The 23,228-nt window shown below is 41.5% G+C and overlaps 1 protein-coding gene across 3 annotated transcripts in view; it reads right to left on the reverse strand.

The window, feature by feature from the left end:
* Positions 1-22,855, reverse strand: part of LOC128741161 (GTPase-activating protein CdGAPr) — a 126,096-nt gene extending 103,241 nt beyond the window's left edge. For all 3 annotated transcript variants that reach the window (XM_053836770.1, XM_053836769.1, XM_053836768.1), the window contains exon 1: positions 21,885-22,855. The gene's annotated coding sequence lies outside the window, so the exon portion shown is untranslated. The remainder of the gene's footprint in view (positions 1-21,884) is intronic.
* Between the last annotated feature and the right edge of the window lie 373 nt (positions 22,856-23,228).

Consider the following 23,228-nt stretch of genomic DNA (forward strand, 5'->3'; position numbering starts at 1 on the left):
ATTCATATGAGAACTAAGAACGGAACTAATAAAACAAACTGTGCTAATATTATTTTTTGTTCACGTCCAAAGTCCTAAAGAATAGTTTTGGATTTGGCATATAATTGTATAAGTTTTCAATTGAATTTTTTTATAGAATCCAATAAATTATTGTAAAATTACTCAAAGAGATGTTTTATTTCGACTTAAAAGCTCACATCTGAACCAGCTGACTCGCTGGCACGACCGACCGGATGACAGCAGCTCTGCATTGTTACGTCAGGACCCAGGCGGTGGTGAAAGTGTTCTTTTTGCATGCTTTGTACCCAATCATAGTTATATTACTGCCGAGCTAGTATAGTTGCATAAGACGAGAAACATCGTAAAATCGCATATTTCATTCATTTCATCTGGGAGAATGGCCGGAAATCAAAGGGGAAAAGAAGGAGGCAGCACATAGGTCACGATATTTTGCCGAAGGTTAGTTGAGTGGATGAAATAGAACGCAAAAAGACGTCATATTTTTTTTCTTTTCTATGACACAACAGAGGATAGTTTTATTTCAAGCTCACATGATTTTTTTTGCGACAGCAATCGTGTGTCTCCACTGCTGCAGTTCCGAAAAAGGGTAATTCATATGCAAATGAACCTGCGGGATCGCATGACCTAGCCGGCCGGTGAATGTACGGATGGACTAGAGCTGTACCACGATGGAAGTTTCACCAGTTTGCCCTTGTGTGGCCCGGCCATGCCGTGTTTGTCCGGGGGTAGAGTAATTGGGAAATTACGATGTGTTGTCATTATGGAAGAGCGTTGTGCTCGAATGCATACCACGTATGCTGGCTGGTGGAGCTTAACCTTTTCAATTGTTCTTCTGAACCGTTTGTTCGTTTGTACGTAACATCCAGACGTGGCAAACATGGCATAATCCGTCACAAGCCTCTTAAAATCCCTAGGTAAATACAGACGGATAGTTGACGTTGCACTGCATGCGGGGTGTTACTTAGTTCCGGAGCGTTTGGGTGAAAAGTAGCTCTCGATCCGGGCAGAGATTGTACTTGCCGTAAAACGATTTATAAAACACCAGCGGCAGTGTGATTCACAAAAGCGATTCGTGTTTCGTGTTTGAGGCCATTGCCAATGGGCTTGTTTCTAGTTTGTCACGGCGAAGCAATTATTCGCATGTTTATTATTGATTTCATTGGAAACCGGTTGCATTTAGTGTTTGTGCATTATGCGAAAGCTTAGAATTCTTTGAATGTTCAAGTCAATGGGTGTCAAACATATCATATTTCGAGTTATTGGCGCCAAGTTTTACTATCGTGATAGAAACTAAATGATAGAGTGCCAATGTATGCTCAAATACTTATAGCTATTGTGTGATTTAAAAAAGAAAAAAAAATCACCATTAAAAGTCAAGTTCTGACTCAACGAGTATAAAACAAACTCGTTTAGCGAGACCTTATTTGTTGGGTTTCGAGGTCGTCCTTTGAACACTGCATCGTAACATCGAGCAACCAAGATTGCACCGAATCTGGTTACCGACTTTTATACAGATATTGATACTATAGAGATAGGCATTGAAATTAATTAACTCAAAAGGTACCGACTCAGTGAAACGGAGATTTTTTATGGCGCTCTACTCGTCTGGCACTATGAACCACCCCAGCAGCTCGGCTGCAGCTTGAGAGTTCAAACTGAGCATCGTGATAAATTTAATTTACATTTTATTAGCAAAGTCCGTATCGCAAACTCACACTCCAAGCTTCGAGGGCAACCAGCGAGCGGCGTGCTTGCTTCGGTCCAAAGACCTAACCTCCGTCCGTTTGGCATTTTGGTTCTAACCCTAATTTAGCACCGATGCTGCTGCTTCTATCACTGCACTGTGACTGGGGACAGAGCCAGCGATTGTTTAATGTAGTCAGTGTGTGCGGTGGATCAAAATTAGCATTTAAATATGTCTCGACCCGGCCGGCAGGCTCCGCAAAACTGGAAATGGTAATCGCCACCATCGCTGGAATCGATGTTATCGCGACCATAGACCATGCCAAGCCGCCGTGGTGCGTCATTTCCAGGTCTATTATAGGATCGGATATCATCATCGTTCAATCGCCCACCAAACCATACATTCCAACCAACAATGTGGATACAATGGACTGACATGTTTGCCGGAAGAGCTAACAGGTTGCACATTATATTTTTGTCACTTTCATAAATAGAATGTAGCTGCAGTTTGCTGTTCTCGTTCGAGGAAAATAGTACTTTCTTCCCAAAAAAAGCTTTAATCCATCAAAAACTTACTTCCCAATCCCAATTTTCAGTAAGAAAGACAAAAACTATCCCACCTATCAAGTCATACATTCACTGTTACGGGGATTAGAAGACGTCCCTTTATGTTACCGCCTGCCCATTCATTGTTGTTAGCAGGCATTCGTCGAACGGACCGTATTTTGTTCCAGACAGACACCGATTTAGACCATCTCAAGAGTCTTCCCATTCTCAGCACGTACGGACCGCCGTCCCGGGTAGGTCATCAAAGGTAAAACATCAATATTTTCTTCCAAACAAACATGCATCGATTATTCCCCCAAACAATCCGCCCCGTTTGGAGCGATCCATCGCACGGCTTCTTGCTGCTTCTTCGTTACAGTCGATTCGGTATGCCGGATTGCCGGATAGGCTAAAAATATACAAATTGATGGTGTTGTTTCCGCGAGGAATCGCGCTGAGTGACAATAATGAACCATTTGTAAATGAGCTGCTGAAACATCCACTCAGAACAAAACGAGAGATAGGAAGAAAAAAAACGAAACGAACTAAAATGAAGATTGGCGGCGATGTTGTTTGGCTCTATGTGTTTTTTGTTGTTTGATGGATAGTATCCACTAAAAATGGAAATGAAACCGCGAATGGTTTTGTTTTGGTGCAGTGGCAGACATAGCGTTCAGTATAAAGAAAGTTTTGAAAGGAATTTAAGATCATTTTGGGCCAATTATGCTTGCATAACTAACAGTCAACTCACTCGAATAAGTGACACCATATACAAAGTCATCGCAATAAAGATTTGTTTTACATCACCAAAAATCAAAAACGTACTCTTAAAAATATTGCAAAAACTGCAAGTATTCTAAAACACCACTTTTGGGATTACATGCGAATGGCCGAAACACAAATGGCCGAATCACGAATGGCCGAAACACGCATGGCTGAAATACAAATGGCTGAAACACACATGACCGCTTACAAATGGCCGGATGTCATAGAAAATGTTCTATACTCTACTTTTTGTGCTTTTTTTTTAACTTCAGACACTTCGAAAACAGACACTGAGGTAGCCTGCAAGACGTAGGCGAAATAAGTATCTGTCACGAATAAATATATATAGTAGAATTTAATTAGAATAGTTTTCATTTTATTTAATTTCAGGCTTCCTTTGGGGGCTTCTGCCACTGAGGAAAATTTCGTGGATTTTTTCCATGCAGATCCTGCCGCTATCACCAGAATGTAGCTCACGGCGCACTGTCGTAAGGCGGAGTCTTAAAATTAATTTATTGAACTGCATTCGCCTAACACTGAGTCACAAAATTTTACAACCCTACTCTAGTACAAAGAAAGCATACGCTGTGTCAATGCTAATGTGCGGACCGTCAATGACTACCGGTCCGCACGATCAATAGCTTCCGGGATAGATAGATTCCCCACGGAAGCTGTCTTAAAGTAAACCCCAAAAACTAAGATCGTAATTGTTTTAATTCTAGTCATCCAGCAGCTTGCGCCGAGCGTAAAACAACGATCGCAAGCAGTAGGAATTCTGGGAACCGCCGGTGGCTCTTGTGATGGAAGAAGCAAATCTAGATCTAGCCAAACTCCAAAATCATTAACAACTTTGACTCTATTTATTGCGTGTAAAGGCAATGACACAACATTTCAGTACACTGATTATCAGTTGAATCCAGCAACGCCAGTTCTCAAACAGCTTCACTGGCCGCTGCAACTCTCGGCAATCTTCTGTTGAATTGACGACGGAAAGATCTTAAGATAATCAGTTTGCAGGCACGAGGTATAAACAAGTAAATACCGTAAAAAATGATTGAGGTAAGTTGTGGTCCCAAGATGATTCTCTGAGGTACTTCGGAATTGTTAGTTGGACTGTAGCAGCTTGCGAGTCACGAAATCATCCAATGAGGGGTGAAGAAGTTCCCTGATTAAATGACCAAAGTGTTCTTCATTATAAGCTTCGGATTTACTCCAGGGGCAGGAGAAAAACAACTTCATGATACACCAATGGCAGTCTGTGATTTCTAAGCATAAGCGAAATATATTCTGGATGTGGAATTCCTGTCCTGATATGTGATTCCAATGAGCACTTCAGAAGCATTACCTTACAGAAAGGTTCTGATTACCTCTAATTGCCAAATGCAATGTTATCAATGTAGGCTGATATAGCTAAATTAGACTCTACAATTGAAACACTTACAGCTAAAGTAGAAAACAATCTCCAAACAGCTCGACCTACATACTGGCAGAGTATTGTACATACTGTCAATACTTCAAAACATTGACGTATGGACAACTCACAACGGCATTGCGAGAAATCGTGGAACAAAAGCAGCCATTGGAGCTATTCAGACGATTTCCATGAATGATGTTCTCTCACTCACTTCGGAAGACGACGCACTGGTGCATGAATGCTTATAGACCTGACCGCAGATGCGAGTCCTAGGGTTCTAAGACCTGTTCCAAAAGAAAAAGATCCATCTACGTCTCTGATTCCATCTTGCAGCAGATTCCGTTCTGCCGACCTTGAACTGAATTATCAGAATGTCGGTGGCTTGAACACGACCATTACCGAGTACTTTCTTGTCTGTCAAATAAATCGTTCGACGTCATCGTTTTTACAGAGACTTGGCTCTATGAGTGTACATTGTCTTACCAAATATTCGGGATCTAATACGATAGAGCCGTCGGAAAGGACTAACTCCCGGCAAAAATCTACAAAAATGACCAAGAACCGCTATCAACGGCACTTCAGTGGATTATTTCCAGCATTTGGGAGGAGGAGAAACTACCGGAGGAGTGAATGGAAGGTGGCCACTGAAGTCGCTTTTACGCGATTTTTTTACGCGATTATTTTTACGCGAATTTCGGAATTTACGCGGTTTTTTTACGCGAATTTCGGAATTTACGCGATTTTCGGAATTCGCGCGGATGTGCTCAAAACGTCTATTTTTTGCGTAGTGTTGAAATCCACAAAGTTTTTTTTACGCGAAATTTTGTTTTTTTACGCGAATTTTGAAATTTACGCGGTTTTTTTACGATTTTACGTTTTGATTTACACAGGACGTATCCTTCGCGTAAAAAGCGACTTGAGTGTAGTCTGTCTCATCTACAAAAAGGGCGATCGGCTAGATTGATGGAATTTCGCAGGTCAACGCCGCTTACAAGGTGCTCCCCAGATTTTGCTGCGTCGTCTATCCCTGATAGGCGGGCTTTATGAGGGCCCGTGCTACTACGGATCAAATTTTTACTCTCCGACAAATCCTCCAGAAATGTCGAGAGTACATATTTTCGTAGATTTCAAAGCAGCATACGATACAGTTGAATGCGAACCAACTCTTAGCCTTCGCAGACGACATCGACATCATTACTAGAAACCTAGAGACGGCGGAGGCAATCTACGCCAGACTAAAAACGGAGGATAGGAGGATAGGGTAACAAATCAATGCGACGAAAACCAAATATATGATAGGAAGAGGCTCCAGTGAAAGCAACGTTTGCCTCCCACGGACAGTGACTATTGACAGCGAAGAACTGGAAGTGGTTGAAGAGGTCGTATATTCGGGATCTCTGGTCACCGCCGACAATAATACGAATAAGGAGATTCAATGGCGCGTTCAAGCTGTAAAACGAGCCTACTTTTCCTTCCGCAACACGCTTCGATCAAGGAGCATACGCCGCTGCACAAAGCTGACGATGTACAAAACGCTAATCAGACCGGTAGTCCTCTACGGACTTGAGACAGTAACTTTACTTACGGAAGACATACGTGCACTTACGTGCACGTGTTCAAATACGAACAAAAGTTGGTGTGGACCATTTTTGGCGGAGTACAAATGGATAGCGGAGAGTGGCGTAAGTGTATGAACCACGAGTTGCAGGCACTACTAGGAGAGATTTCCAGCGTTCACCTGGTGAAAGTTGAGAGACTACAGTGGGCCGGCCACGTCGCAAGAATGCCGGACGAGTGTGCAGAGAAGTCCGTTCTCTTCAAGAACCTCACCGGCACCAGAAATAGAGAGGCCCAACGCGCTAGATGGCTCGACGAGGTTGAAGCCGACTTGCGTGTGTCGAGACGCGCAACGAATTGGCGGCTAATAGCTCAGGACCGTGTACAGTGGAGAGGAACTCTTGATACGGCCAGAGCCACCGCGGACCAAACGATGTATAAAGAACAGTTCCAGATGCCACGGCGCTGGAATTGCTGTTCATCGACGAATCAAGGCACAAGGCGAACACTACCAGTTGATGATCTGGTGGTCCTCGGCGAATTTAATTTTCTCAGCTTGAATTGGCAGACCTCTGCTGATGGATTCTTTTATGCAGATGCATTACAATCTGCTTTCCAAAATGGAATCACAACCTACTGGACAGCTATAACCTAAATCTTTTACGGCAAATTATCTCGTGACTTCCAAACGGAAGTAATCTTTACCGATCTTTTTGCTGCTTTTGATAAGTTGATCCACGAAATTGCGACTGTCAAACTCGACAGGATGGAACTTGATGGCATCCTACGGTTTTGGTTAAAGTTTTACTTTGGTGATTAACACTTAACAGTTAAAATCGGATAATCAATATCCAACGAGTTTATTGTTATGTCCGATATTCTACAAGGTAGCCAACTTGGCCCACTCATGTTTGTACTGTATTTCAACGATGTAAATTTTCCACTACGAGGACCTAGGCTTTTCTTTGCTGATAATCTCAAGATCTATAACGAGGTCCAAAAAGTAGAAGAACTTTTCAAAACGGTGAAACGAAAATAGAATGCTGCTGAATACTAGCAGATGTTCAGTTGCATCGTTCTTCAAAAAGAAGCAACCGATCCTTTTCGACTACCATCTCGGCGATGAACTAATTAAAAGAGAGTATCAAGGACCTGGAAGTCTTTCTTGACTCACAGCTCACATATAACCAACAGCATGGTTGCTAAATGCCATAGCATTTCGCAGTCTTGGTCTCAGGGATGGTTCGATCACTTTGACTCAATCTTGATTCATTTGACAGTAGCGTCCTAACCGAGCAAAATTTGACAAATTGATGTATGGGACATTTGTAGATAATAACTAGATCTACAATTTTGCAGAATAAAGTGTTGCTGTATCTTTTATAGTTACGGTGCTACAATGCTAGTACCTCATTAGTAACTAAATGAACGTTCATTTAGTTACTGAAGAGGTACTAGCATAGTAGCGCCGTAACTACAAAAGTTACAGCAACACTTTATTTAGCAAAATTGTAGATCTAGTTATTATCTACAAATGTCCCATACATCAATTTTTCAAATTTTGCTCGGCTGAGACGGTAGTGTCAAATGAATCAAAATTGAGTCAAAGTGATCGAACCATCCCTGCTTGGTCTGTCCATGAAAACGGCGAAAAGCTTCACTGATGTATATTGTTTGAAGAATTTGTACTGCGCGCTAGTACTGCTCGGCAGTTAATATCCTAATGGTGAAGGTCGATTGTCATGGTCACGGTCCTGATTCCTCAACAGCACTCTTTCTCGTAGACGAACAATCACGACCTCTTCGTAGCATAATGTTTCTTCAAGTGCCGTTTCGAGGGACAAATTATGGAGTTTTCAGTCTAGTTTCAGTTGGGCTGGCTTCATGGAGGGTCGGTTTAGAACGGACCAAATCTTTACCCTGCGGCAGATCCTCAAGAAGTGCTGCGAATTCTGAGTCCACACGCATTACCTGTTCATCGATTTCAAAGCCGCATATGATAGTGTAAACCGTCAAGAACTATGGAAAATTTTGGACGAAAACGGCTTTCCGGGTAAGCTTACTACTTATCATGGCTACGATGGATGGGATCCAGTGCTGTGTGAGAATCTCGGGTGGATTGTCGAATCCCTTCGAATCTCGCAGGGGACTTTGACAAGCGAAGATGGTCATTGCACTGGAAGGAGTTATAAAACGAGCGGCGATCGAAATGCCGGGCTCAATTTTCAATAAATCCAGTCAATTTACCTGCTTTGCTGACGACGTGGTTGCTGTCGGCAGAATATTTGAAGCGGTGGAAGACCAGCACATCAGACTATAACGCGAAGCAGAGAAGATTGGGTTGAAGATAATACGTCTAAAACGAAGTATATACTGGCGGGCGGGACCGTGGTAATCGACGGGGATGAGTTTGAGGTAGTCGACGAATTCGTATGCCTTGGCTCACTGGCAATAGAGGACAATACCAGCTGTGGAATGAAAAGGCGTATTCTTAGCGGAAGTCGGGCCTACTACGGACTCCGCAAACACTTGCGGTCAAACAATCTGTCCTCTACGGGCATGAAATGTGGACACTGCTAGAGGAGGACCTACGAGCACTCGGAGTTTTGGGTTCAATGTCTCCAGGGAATGAATATTTCGTCAGTTTCGAGACTCATAAAAATTCATGTCTCGAAAAAACCCCTCCAGTTTCTTTTTTTTGTTTAAACATATTTTCTTTCGTCATTGCCAATCATTTTCTTGGTTTTTTTTGGAAGTTGCAAATCCCGATAGACATCAATCATTCAGTTTAGTTAGAAGTCCTCGCACGTTTTGGCAGTAGACATGAATAATTATTCTCCACAGCATATGACAAGGTAGTCTGACAGAACAATTTTCATGTAACCTTTTACTAACGATATTTAGTGGTTAATTTGTGGTTTCGAATTTGTGATACTTTGTGGTTACGTAAGTTGCAAAACTTTAAGCAAAATTGAGTCATCAAATCATTGAGAATTTATACTAATCTGAACTGGGAAGTTAAAAGAGGCGTGTTATATAAACAGGGAAGTTTTCTACAATACTATTATCGACCACGAGCACACTTCCCTAGCATATTGAACACCTTTCTAAGCCGATTGAGTAACCTCGACCATTTATTTTTACCGATATGATCGAAAAATTGATGCAAAGCATCTGACCTAGGAGTAACCCAACCAAAACGAATCGTTTCGTTCCTATTGCACAATCCAAATAACTCGTAAAGTCTCTCCAGCAAATGTAAACCACCGCGCCGCGCCGCACCGACACTCTGTCAGAATGCCAAAATCGATAGCGTCTTTTTGCAAGCTGGAGGAAAAGGAGGAGGGACACTTACATGTGCCTGGAAAAATTTTCTCCACCGAGAGAGATGTGGAAAGCGTGCAGCGGCCAGCTACCAACCGGTTCGCCCGCAACTTTCTGGAAGCAACTTGGAGGGATATACAAATCATAAAACAAGTTGATATACTGGTAGAGTGTGATAGGCAAAACCTGCTCCTAAGTTCGAATGGTGAAAAGGGGAATAATAAACTAGCGATTGAAACTGGAACGTTAATAAAGTTTAGAGCCGAACACGGTCAACTGTTGCAGTAGTTTTCGTATGCAGACGCACCGGACCTTAGCGCCCAGCTCTATCGGTTATGACGGCTCCCGAACTGCGGGTGTTAGAATAAACACGTAAGCGCTAACATACGGACAACTCTACGCTGGGTGGCGTGAAACCTCGGAAACCGCAAATTCAGCCGTTCGTCGTCGCCGCGGTCGTCCGTCGAACGCTAAGCAGCGACCGCCAAATAATATAATGTCATAATTAAGACAACAATCTTCCGCTTCGGTTTCTGGAGCTGAACCGCCACGACGCGGATGGATGCTGGTTGTTGGGTCTTGTTCGTGGCAGCTGGTCTGGTCACCACACCGAGTAGTAGGGGGAGGTCTAATTTATTAATCACCACCGCAAGCGAAGCATGTTTTTGTTTATGATGTGTGTATGCATACGATGTGCCAACCAATCCAGGCACCCACCGCGATGGGCACACAACACGTACGGATACAGCGCGAAGCTCTTTGTTGTTATTATGATTTATTGTTATTTTTTCGCTGAAGTTCGAAATTAAGTTGAAATTTGATTCGAAGCCGGATCGGTTATCCGTTGGTTGGTTCGGTTGATTCGGTCAATGTTGTTGCTTGGAACTAATCTTGTTGAACGTGACCACATCAATAGAAGGGTAATTAATATCATTCACTCGCAATGGAACTGACCGATATGACAATCAATGAGAAGAGATCGAGATAATGACGTGTGCCCTTGTCAATTTGATTAAAGTAGCTCATGTATGGATTGTTCAGCAATAAACACCAAGTTTCGTCTTTTCATAAACTCGAGCTCAGATGCTCACAGGCAAGCTAAAAGGAAATTCTTCTCTCCATACGAGCGTGATACACGGTAATTAAATCACCTCCTTCGCAGCCATTTCTCTCCGCGAGCAATCTATTTCCGCGTGACAAAAGCATTTATTATGATGGTGACATTTTTTCCGCACCGATTTGCTCTTTCACTTCGCTTCGACGACCCTTCGCAGTCTATGGCGCGTCGAAAGGTGGGCTGCTTTCCCTGCGCTTGCGGCTGCGACCACGGAACCCGTTTAGGCCACTGCGCGCGCCGCCGCTCCGCTCTGTATATATCAGCCAAGTTGCATCGGAGTGGAGAGCAATGATCTTTCTAAACACGTCAACGCAATTCCGCCAGCGTTTCCTGTCTTACCGAATGGAGTTTGTCTGGGGTAAAGGGTGTCTTCAACACGCAACCATCCAACGGCACAGAAATTGTCGCCACTTTCGCATGCAGAAATTGTGCAACCTGAACAAATAGGTAAAAAAGGCAAGCAAAAAAAATGTATGCTAGACAGTACCTTTGATACCTTAGCTCGCGAAGACAACTTGGACGACGACGAAGAACCGTTGGCTGCGAATCTGTCCCCTTGCACAGGAGGTACATTAACATCGGAAGTTACGTGAGTGCATTTAATGCCGATCACACTGCACACAACACCACCAATTCAGTCAAGTGAATGCAACATCGATTAGCATAATGCTACTCGAGGGTAACAATTTATGAAGATGACAGCCGGACGGGTTGGAAAAGGGCGGATTGATGATAGCCACCAATTATCCATTGTCCTGTCTACTGTCATCAGTCCGGTGCCGGTTGAGTCTTTTCGCAGCCGCAACCGATGCACAGAAGCTGTAATCTTCCCTTCGTTTCGGTCCCTGCGGTCGTAGCATTTAGAGCAGTTTCATAATCACTTGTGAGCATGCCCGGCCTATGCAAATAGGCCAACCAACTGTACTGTACTATTTTGATCGATTTACGCAACCTGGCGTGTTGATTTTTCTCCCATACAGGCAGGCAGACAATAACAAAGCAATGCCACACGGAGCACAATCCTACCGGAGAACGATCTCGAGACTCGAAAGATACGCGCTGGATTCCGGCAAGAATGTGTAGCTCGCCGCTCGCTCGGGCGGCGGGGTGCAATCCAAATTTGCATACCTGAATTGCATCTGCATATGAAATTCACCGCAGCAGAGTAGCCATCATTCATATTTTTCATTTATAAATTTATTTATTTATATACTTTTAGCAGGCTGCCTATCCCTAGCCGGGGTGTAACGAGTCGACGAATGCGTGTGCTGAATGGGCGATGTTATGCAATCAGAAACCGAGCGACCCTTTGCGGAGTACATCAACCACTTTCAGAGCCACGAATGCGTAACAATTGGCAGCAGGCAGACGTAAATGTTGTTTGCGTTCTTCCCTGTCTCGGATGCTTTAAATCCAAAGGGTTCTCTCAAATTGGAAGCCCTTCAAGAAGCTAACCTGTTCGGTGAGTTCATTGGTTAAAGACGACATCGCTGCTACAACAGTCATAAGGTACCGTAAACGATTCACGGTAATCGTGTTTCAATCCATTCAATTGTTCAGTGATCTCTATGGAACTGAACTGCTGTCAGATGGGATTAATCACCAAAAAAAGCAATTATTTCCAATTGCATGCCACTGGAACTGATTCAATATGGCCCCAATGGTAACGCATTGCAATGACTAACGATTGGTGGAAGCATTGCAATTATTATTATTACTGTTGGATGAAAAATTATTCATCCATGTTGTTTGAAATCCGATGCGTTCCGTGTAAACAGTTCGTCATTTATTGATTGGTTTTTATTGTTCTATTTTTATGCGACTGAAAGAAGATTACAAGTAAATTGAATTGGAAATAATAATGGAAATCTGTCAAGTTTGTAATACGTTCTGATGACACAACGATAGAAAAATATCAGATTTATAATTTTGATAATTTTCTCTCTTCTAATGAAGTTAGGCATTCGAATGTTTTTTATATTTCGTTATATACCGAACCAAGCTATTATGGAAGCCAATTAATATCGAAATCCACCCCAACTTTTCCCCCAGGCCCTGTGGATCGCAGATGTTGGTAAATCTTTGAACCACAGCGGACTTAAATCCGGCTGGATTAGGTCCAACTTGTTTCTATCCGCGGATCCCTCAGCTGGGATAAAGAGAAACGTTATACAAACTTAATAAGCGTTGCTACCCTAACCTAATTCGCTCATTCCTCGTCACATTTTGTTTCCCCTGAACTACACACCTTTGTTTCATTAATTACTTTTATCGTTCATTCGTTTAGCACAACTGTGAAAATTATGTGACACGATTTTCTTCGGAGACGCTCAACAGATTCCAACAATCTTAGGATCAAATGAATGGTCTATCTACCGCAAAATTATTGGGAGGATTTTATTGAAAACAATCGAGAAGTTCAAAAGTTATGCTTAAAAATATGCTTTTTCAAGGTGTCAATCAGTCGAACGTTGCTCAGAGACAGCCAATCCAGTTTATAAACTACTAGGTTTTTTCTGAAAGGATAAGTAAAAATATTGAATTGTTTTTTGATTGGACGTTATGAGCAATTCTGTACAACACATTACAATTTATACCTATAAAAATGGAATTCTGTCTGTCTGCCCGTATGTTCCTTATAGAAACGAAAACTACTGAACCGATCGGCGTGAAAATTTGCATATAGGAGTTTTGGGGCCAGGAAAGGTTCTTATGATGGTTAGAGACCCCTCCCCCACCAAGAGGGTGGGGCTCTCATACAAATGAAACACAATTTTTTGCATAACTCGAGAACTAATCAAGCAAATGAAACAAAATTTGACATGTGGGTGTTTTTGGATAAGATTTTTTTATATGGTGAATTGAGACCCCTCCCCTTTTTAGGAGGGGAATTATATCCCCTCCCCTTTCAATAGTGGGGGTGGCTCCTATACAAATGAAATACAAATATCCTCATAACTAGAGAACTAATCAAGCAAATGGAACCAAAAAGACCCCGCGGCCGGCAAATGGAACCAAATTTGGCATGTGGGGGGTTTTGGAGGCAGGAATTTTTTATGATGGTTTAAGACCCCTCACCCCTGTGGTAGGGGGATAAAGACTCTCATACAAATAAAACAGAATTTTTTGCGTAACTCAAAAACCAATCGAACTCGATTAGACTCTTTAGATTTTAGACTCTTTCATAAAACATTAGTCAATAACAAGACCACCAAAAACTATCAATAGTAACATTAGATAATTCAGCGCGAGACGGCCACGTAAGGTTTTTCGCGAAATGGTATTCGACGAAATGGTTTGTAATGATGGCGAATATTTAAATGCTATCCGCTTTATTTTATCTCTAATAGACGGCTGCAAAGTCTGTCGATAAAGAAGGGTAATGTCTTAAGACGGTATAGACACAAGGCTTTTTGGGTATGGGAAATGGAACGAAAACAATATTTGAAACCTTCGAGGTGTCCTATTCAGGCTACTATCTCAGAAAGTTTCATGGGAAATTTTTTAATTTTATCGAATATTGCGTATTTAAGAAGTATAAAACTTGAATCAAGCATTGTAAAACAAAAAACTTTCTCAGAAAATACAAACTAATTCTTCGGGCAAATAATATTTGGATAGTTGCACACAATTTTTACGATGGCAAAAAATTCCGAAACTATGACCTACCTCATGAAAAATACTTCAAACGTAACGAAAGCATAACTAGTTTCGTGGGAAAATCATGTTCTAACATTATCTAACACAGCTCATTTCAATTTGACTGAAGCGTACGCCGCCTTAAAGCATAAGCAGCATAAGCATAGGATACCGCCCGTGTGCTGCTACTCCGTTATTGACCAGGACCGATGAAAATTGCAAAATGATGGCTGGAAAAAGCATACTTGGGACAGCACGCTATTTTTCATTGTGCAACCTTATCAGGTCCCTGCATGCCGATCAATACCGACGCCGGCCACGTCCGAATGCGGGCCCTGGTGGGATGGAAAGGAATGTTAGTCCAATACTTGTTGCTACTAAAGACCAGGGAATCCTCTGCATCTTCACAAGTATTTCGGGAAAGGAATTGTTGTTAGTAGAAGGGCGGAGCTAGATGGATAATGTAAGTATGTAAGCATCAGTCATATGAGACTAACCTGGATATTCGAAAATTTTCTTGTAAAGTCAGTAACTACGAAAATTAAGATATAAAAAATACGTTTTTAACAAATTTAATACAATACCAATGGTGCTTATATACAACCATAATTTAATTTATGTCGAAAAATACTATGCACATGCGAGATTTACGGCTCAAAAACCACGTAACAACTTGAACTTATCCGCGATCAGGGAAATCAGGGATAATGAAACGAGCCAATATAGTCCCTAAGTTGATAAGCATTTCCTCTTACCAACGCTAATATGCAGAGATATAGCTCCCTACACGCTTTCTGAATCGTACGCCGCCTTAAAGTCCACAAACAGATGAAGAACCTACAAGTTGTACTCCCGGAAATTGCCTAGTAACTTACGAAGGGTAAACATCAGATCCGTGGAGTGAACGGAACTCTTACGAAAACCAGCTTAGTATTCGCATACGGACTCCGCTTGCGATCTCAGTCTTCAGAATAGAATACGTTGTTCCTTCAAAATCCTTTTTTTCTTCTTTTTTTCTGGTTATCCAACTGGTCGCTTAATAGCGTATAAAACTCTGCGCTGGGCCCTTATGTGATGTCAACAGTGTCAGGGAGACCTCAAACATCAGTTCTACCTGACGAGACAGGCAATGTCGCCCACTAAAACACAGGTAGAGCCCCAAGCAAAGCCGTCACCTGCGGGCGTAGGCGTTCTGTCCCTGCGCGAACTCCACGAACTGACTCTAAGATCTCACTGCCAAAGGCTGGAATGTTATATTTTAAATATAATGATGATGGTGAGAAGAAAAATGGTATATCGAATTTGTAAATGTGCTTTGGACTTTTTGTACTACTTGAGTTGTAAAATATAGTATAGTGAAGAAGCGGAGGATTCGTCAACCCCGCCTAACACCGGACCTCAACCGCGCGCTCACTTTCAATTTTCCAACACAAACAACCACAAATGAACTAATAGGAAAGACAAATTTCGGAGCATTAGTGATTATTAATTTATCAGGGCAAATTCAATCTTTCATCCCCCCAGCATGCATGCACTGTCCCAAGATACAAAGTAAATTGAGCGCACCACAACCTGGACGTTCGCGGTAGTCGACAGAAGCTTTAAAATATAGAGACGCACCTGTCTTCCAACCCTCGAAACCCAGGAGCTAGTGCAGTAAAGCTGTGGGCTTAAACGTCTCTCTAAGACTCAACCCCTCCCCATCGACAGACCCCGCGGCCGGCAATCAGAGCACAGGACAGCCACGGGGTCAGAGCAAAAATCCTACTGACTCTATCTAGCAGCACCGCCCAGCCGAGACTCAAACACACGACATGAATTGACCTAATTTTCCCATCTGCTACCTAAGCACTTCTATTATTACCTGTAATCATTGTAGAGTGTTCCTCCGGCATCCAACCGGATCTGGTATCCCGCTTACAATCCCCGGCCCTAAACCCTAAACCCTAAGCCCTAAACCCCCGGCCGATCCAATCAATCCGACATTTTCCGTGATAGCTGTGATAAAAAGGGATGAATCCCAGAAACATTCATCTATTAATTATCAGAGATCCCCATACTGGTCTTATTCTTAAACGGAATAAAAGCACTTTCTGAACAACGCAACCATCACATTTGGTAAATTTTTACCCCGAGTCCCACTTGAAATCACAAAAGTATTTTGACATATACCTACATTCAGAAGTAAACGTGACCGCTGTTCATCTACTGATTAGTTAAAAAGCCCTATACCACAACAAGGTTCAGTTTTATCGTAGGGGTTCTTCCTTCAAAATCCTTAAAATTATCCGATGGATTATTTCGTACAGCCGCTCGCTCCTCATTTTTAGAACTTTATTCTGGCTGAACCATCCTTCCCGGCAGCCTTACCGTGTTTTAGCTCACTGATTGCCTTCTTAATCTCCTCCTGCGTTGTTGGCTCCACAGCTTGGTTCCTGCTCCCTGTTACCTGTCTTCTACGCTTCACGTGTACCATCTCTTGCGCAATTGTTTCAATGGCAGCATTGTGGTTCCTCCATAGCCCATTTATATCTTTTTTCCTTTCTTCCTGCTGTTCTGCGATTCGCTTTTTGGCATATTCTACTGTCATGCCACCTGTCGTCAACTGCTGGATGTTGAAACGCAGTGTTCTCTCAGTGCGAGCCTTCGTCGTGTTCGACAACCTTGCGCCAATCTTACACAAGACGAGGTAGTGGTCTGAGTCGAAATTTGGTCTCTGAAAAGACTCTACATCGATGACATCCGAAAATATGTTGACCGTCAATCAAGACATGATCGTTTTTGTCCCCATTTGGATGCCTACAGGTGTTTACAAACATTCAGACGTGGAAGGTAGATGCAACAGATGGACATTCCTCTGGTCGCAACGAAATTTATTTCCTCAGACCGTTATCACCGGTCGAAGATGTAGACTATGACAGGGCGGAAGATTTCCTCTCTTCCGATCTGCGCATTTCCATCTCCGATGATGATTTTCACGTCATCATTTGGGCACTCTCAATAGTTTCTCTCGAGCCTGTCGTAGAATCCATGTTTTTGGGCGTATACGTTGATTTGGCTGTAGTTAAAGAATTTACCCTTAAGGGGACATGAACGACTAAAAATTTTGAAAAAATCATTATTTTTTTATTTCAGGTTTTGATTCTGCAGTCTTTTTCGCTTATTTTGATACTAAATTTGTAATGATCCGATCACGGGAAGTGGCTGAAAAACAATCATACACATAAGCATTCCAGTGCGGCGTGGAACAATTTTGGCGGAATAAAACGCCGCTCCTGGAAAACCACGATTTTCAAACTTTATGTACCTTTTTCTCAGAAACTGCACAACGTATTGGAACAATTTTTTTTTGTTTTGTTGGACTAAAAATTTTGAAAAAATCATTATTTTTTTATTTCAGATTTTGATTCTGCAGTCTTTTCCGCTTATTTTGATACTAAATTGTAATGATCCGACCACGGGAAGTGGCCGAAAAACAATCATACACATAAGCATTCCAGTGCGACGTGGAACAACTTCGGCGGAATAAAACGCCGTTCCTGGAAAACCACGATTTTCAAACTTTATGTACCTTTTTCTCAGAAACTGCACAACGTATTGGAACAATTTTTTTTTGTTTTGTTGGACTAAAAATTTTGAAAAAATCATTATTTTTTTATTTTAGATTTTGATTCTGCAGTCTTTTCCGCTTATTTTGATACTAAATTGTAATGATCCGACCACGGGAAGTGGCCGAAAAACAATCATACACATAAGCATTCCAGTGCGACGTGGAACAACTTCGGCGGAATAAAACGCCGTTCCTGGAAAACCACGATTTTCAAACTTTATGTACCTTTTTCTCAGAAACTACACAACGTATTGGAGCAAACTTTTTTTTTGTTTTGTTGGTAGTAGCTTGGCAAAGACTTTTATAGCTGTTGAGTTTCGTAAACAAAACACAGCTTGAGAAAAAGAAGAAAAATAGATGCCTGAAAAATAAAATTTTGTCTTCTTTTTCGTTTTTTCTGGCTGTGTTTCGTTTACAAACCTCAAAAGTTATAAAAGTCTTTGCCAAGCTACTACCAACAAAACAAAAAAAAAGTTTGCTCCAATACGTTGTGTAGTTTCTGAGAAAAAGGTACATAAAGTTTGAAAATCGTGGTTTTCCAGGAACGGCGTTTTATTCCGCCGAAGTTGTTCCACGTCGCACTGGAATGCTGATGTGTATGATTGTTTTTCGGCCACTTCCCGTGGTCGGATCATTACAATTTAGTATCAAAATAAGCGGAAAAGACTGCAGAATCAAAATCTGAAATAAAAAAATAATGATTTTTTCAAAATTTTTAGTCGTTTATGTCCCTTTTAATTTTCAACACACATATACGGTCATCTACTGGCATCCACCGGATAACTCGTTGCTTTTCGTAAACTTTGCCCGTACCCAAATTTCATAAAATTTTGAGACTCTTTAGTCCATACCTGTACGATAATTTTGCAAAATCCCCTTTACCAACTTTAAAAATGCAAGAGTTTTAAGTTTTTGAGATAAGCGTAGACCGAGAAAATCGGAGAAATCCTCTGCTGCTTTCAGGAAAGTAACTTCGAATTTTTCAAACAACGTTTTCGTGCATAAATTTATTAAATATGAAATTTTTAGAGCGACAATTTTGAATAATACCCACTGGAATGCCTCGATCACTTTGATTCAATATTGATTCATTTGACAGTACCATCTCAGCCAGGCCAAATTTGAAGAACATTTGTAGAACGAGTTATTATCTATAATATCGCTGAAAAAAGTTTTGTTATATCTTTTGTATTTACGGTGCTACGAAACAGCTATGAGGTGAAGAGAATGCTCATTTGGTTACCGACGGGGTAGCAGCCTTATAGCATTATAAATGCAAAACATGCAGCCTAGCTTTATTGGGCAAAATTGTAGTTTAAAACTAGTTCTAAAAATGTCCCTTATAAAGCTTTTTTAAATTTTACTTGCCTGAATCGGTACAGTCAAATGAATTAAACCTAAGTCAAAGTGATCGAGCCAGACATGAATATCCAGCGACAATTTCATTAGAGTTTTGAACATTATTAAGAGAAGCGTTGAGTTTGGCGTTTATTGGAACAAAATTCACTGTTTGCGAAAGTCAAAATTAAATTAAGTTTTATAGAGATTGATACAAGTACTGTGTTCAGCACTATTCAAAAAATACATATGGAAAAAAATATCAAAAACTCGTATCAATTGTACAAATAGACCAAAATTCAAAGGTTGTTTATCCGGTTCAGTAAATGTTACATCTGGAATTCCATAAGAATCTTATTTACAATCACAAAAATACATTTTTGCCAATACTGGAGTTTTCTAAGCGATTGCTATCTTTAGAGGCTATGCTTCACAGATGACGGTGCAAGTCTGAATCGAAAATTTGAACTTCAATTTTCTGTTTTTTACCTCCAAATACACAGAAAAAAGATCCCTGGTCATAATTTCTGGCTTGGCTACCATTTGCGCTGGGTCACCGTAATTCGACTATAACGTTTTCGCTGCCGGAACACTTTTTTCATCACCGACCGGTTACCACTATCTGCTACAGAGAAATGCATTGATTTTGCGGCGATTGGGTAACAGTTTTCAGCAAAAATTTTGTACCTACTTGTTTAGTGCTTACGCGAGTGATGATCAGGCATAAGGATTTATTTGATTTTATTGACATTTTCGACAATTCCAAGACTAACAGTCGGTAATTTGCTTCAGAAATAATACGGTCAATGACACGATCACATCATAATCATGTGCCTTCTACAAAATCGACCGAGGCAGAGTAATAATAGGGGTCTTCAGGGGTTGTTCGTTCAGTGGCACAACTTCGCAGATGATATCATTTAGTCGACTGCTCCCAGCAAGCGCGTAGTAAAATTTCTACGTCGGATTCTTTCTTTGCACGGAATGCTCCGTGCATGATTCCGATTAGACTGGCAGGCTGGCAGGCAGGCAGGCATGTCGTTCACGTGAGTGGATGGACCATGATGGGCAGATTAGCAATTAGAGCCCGCCTTCTTCTGGATCGCCAGCAAACTTGTCTCTATTCAAAACCGTGTGCAGCTACGGGTTAGGACTGTCTGTTTTAAATGTGAGGTTTCGCCCGGCACCGGTCGGTCTTTCGAAGCAAACCAATGACCCCAATGCAATTGGATGCACAATTCGTCTATTTGGGTCACATGAAAGCACCGGTTAAGTGGAACACTGAAACGTTGCCGTTGTTCCGACTTTTACCGCACATTCGGCTCAGCAATAAAACTGACCCTTCCTGACTGGCGGCGGCGTCGGCGAGTTCCCGCTGCTTCCAGCGCCAGCGTTGGGATCCAGCTGACGACCGAAAGACATGCTTCGGCAGTTCGACACAGCAGCTTGCCTGCCAGCAGTGCTGTGACAACGCTAGAAATACACAAAAAGGCGATACCATTTTCCGCCTTGGATCCCACGTTAGCGTTAACGTTGACAGCCAAACTGGACGGTGTCGTATCAAGGGAAAAGGTGAAATAAAAATTATGTTTAAGCAACTAGTTGCGGTTTTTAACAAAAAACTTGGTCAATACATAACATCAACAAAACATAACAATTCATAACTCGTCAGAATAAATTCCCTGCCTACGTTACCGTGCCTCCATTATGCTGCTGAACCCGGTTATTCAGCATAGATGGGTTTGAAAACTGTGCGGCAGGGCAGTATACATATATAGGAGTAGTCGGATTCCGTACCAAAGTCAAAGCGGCTGGCTTAAAACAGAACTCGGCCGACCTGATAGGCTCCGGTGCGTCCCTCCTATCTGCGCCTGTATGTGTGATAGAAATAATACCTGAACCTGCCTTCCACCGTCATCGGTTCCGCTTCGCATGATGCGCTTCGTTCGTCTGTCTTCCAGAAAACTGCCCTGTTTTTATCATTTAGTAAAATATCAATAAAATGTGCTTAAATTGATAAGCTGCTCTCCAAATTTTGAAGCTTATCATTTAGGACATGAATGTTAGGTACAAGACGGTACCACCGGCTCGTATCGTGTTTTATATATTTCAACTTAAAGCATCGGTTGTAAACAATTGAAAACTTTTGCTTATCAACAATACATTTTAGTTTGAAAGCTCCAGCTCTTCCTTCGTTTATGTAAGAAAAAAATCGAAATGTTCCGCTTTCGTTCTGTGCATTGTATAGGATGTCTCCCTTTTTCGTTTATTCTGCTTTGCAGCCATTCACGTTTGTCGTAAAATATTATGTTATATTGGAATTGACATCTTCATCGCATCAAGAAGTCGAGTCGAGAAGCGTTTTCAAAATAGACAGCAAAAAAAACTGTAACTGAATATTGAAGAAAAGATGCGGAATAGCGAAGGAAAAGAATGTGCAACAGATGTGAAGGCAGGCATGTACTCTGCTAACGTAACGTGAAAAGCACTTTTTCGCGGGCTACGAATAATCCATTATATTCAATATGTATTATATTATGTATTCATCAAACTTGTTATCAATTTTCATTTAATGTTTCTTCCAACAAGTATCTGAAAATTGCACAACTTTGGAGAACAAATATAAACATTTGGTTTATATTAGTTAATCAAATTTATTTATCAAGGCCAAACTACAGCGATGGTACTGGAACAAATGTATAAACAAAAAAATTAAATAAACCATCTTCAAAGACTTATGAAGTATCAAAACAATTATGATAAATAAAAAGTAGTGAATTTTTATGCTTGTACAATTGAATAGAAAGTAATATCGCTTGCAGTTAGAGGAAATGACATCATTTGTGCTACAATAAACCAGCTTACGATACCTTTTTTCCGATGGCAGTAAAACTCGATCCAGCCGCAAAAGAAGCAGCGCCTGGTTCTCTTGGTCCGTGCACACTTCAGGAATACTCCACCCAGCCCAGGTATTTTCCTTCCCACGGTGTATAGTAGTTGGTCTCTCTAGCACCTTCACCCACCGAATCTGACACTTAGCTCTTTATCACCTTCGTAAAATTTTGCTGCGTTTTGGAAGCGAGTCAGCCGAAGCACGCTGCCCGACGTGTGTGGATCATGGAGAAATTAAGCACTACAGATGACAAGAATTTCCTTTTCTTCTTTCGCAGCTATTTTTAACAAACATCACCGCCCATCGCCGAGTGAAAATTTTCTCTCCTGATCGAATACAAACACGAGCACAAACACACACCGATGACTCTGATTTTCCGCCGCTTTTCCCGAACGATTTTGTCTTTTGCCACACTTTCCACACGTTGAACAAGGGAGTCAAAATTTTACACCCAGCGTTTCACGCAAATTTTTCACTCTGCACAGGTTGCTAATCAAGGTTTTTTTTTTGCATTCGTAATGGATCGATTCTCCTCGCAGCTTCCTTGTCAGATTCACACGGATTGTTTATAATAGAAACATCTGTTTCGGTCAGGATTTTAGCGCATGACTTCACTACCAGCATCCGTCGTCAAGCATAGTAAGCTTTGACAAAAATTCTAATCTAAAACACAAAACACTTGCACAATTACACAGTTTAGTATGTACAATCAACACCAATTCTTTCACTGCTTTCGATTCATTTGTCAACTCAGAAAAGTATTTAATCGAAACTCTCTTTCATCTCGTACACTGTCCCAGTATAATACGGAGAAAAAGTAACCGAATATCCGCGCAGCAATCGAACTGTTTTTTCACTTCGTAATATCAACACACAAAGTAAGAAAGGCGGACTGGAATATTCCAATATTCCCACAGAATAATAATTCTAAAACTCTATAAAAACCGAACTCACACACAGCGGAGCGAAAACGCAATGCAACCGTCCATCTTGAAAATATTTACACAACTCAAAAACGTCGATCTGCGTTCGATTCGACTGACTTGTGCCTGGTGCCTGCTGTCTGCTGCTCCTACTGCTGGCTGCTGCTGCTGCGGGTGCGGATGCAATGTTTTGCGCTTTCCTCTCTGACCGTACAGCATAAAATTCGATATGTTTTTCAAGAGAGAGAGTGGTTCTTTTTCTCCTTTTTCTCTCGCTCGATATTTTCTGATTTGACAGCAGGGTTGCCAATAGGTTATTTTTAGTAGTTAGGCAAATGTCAAACCCAAGTCAAACCCCATCAGACGTGAGAATTCTCTTTAAAGGTGGATCCAGAGCT

This window comes from Sabethes cyaneus, chromosome 3, assembly GCF_943734655.1.
Source record: "Sabethes cyaneus chromosome 3, idSabCyanKW18_F2, whole genome shotgun sequence".
Classification (NCBI taxonomy): Eukaryota; Metazoa; Arthropoda; class Insecta; order Diptera; family Culicidae; genus Sabethes; species Sabethes cyaneus.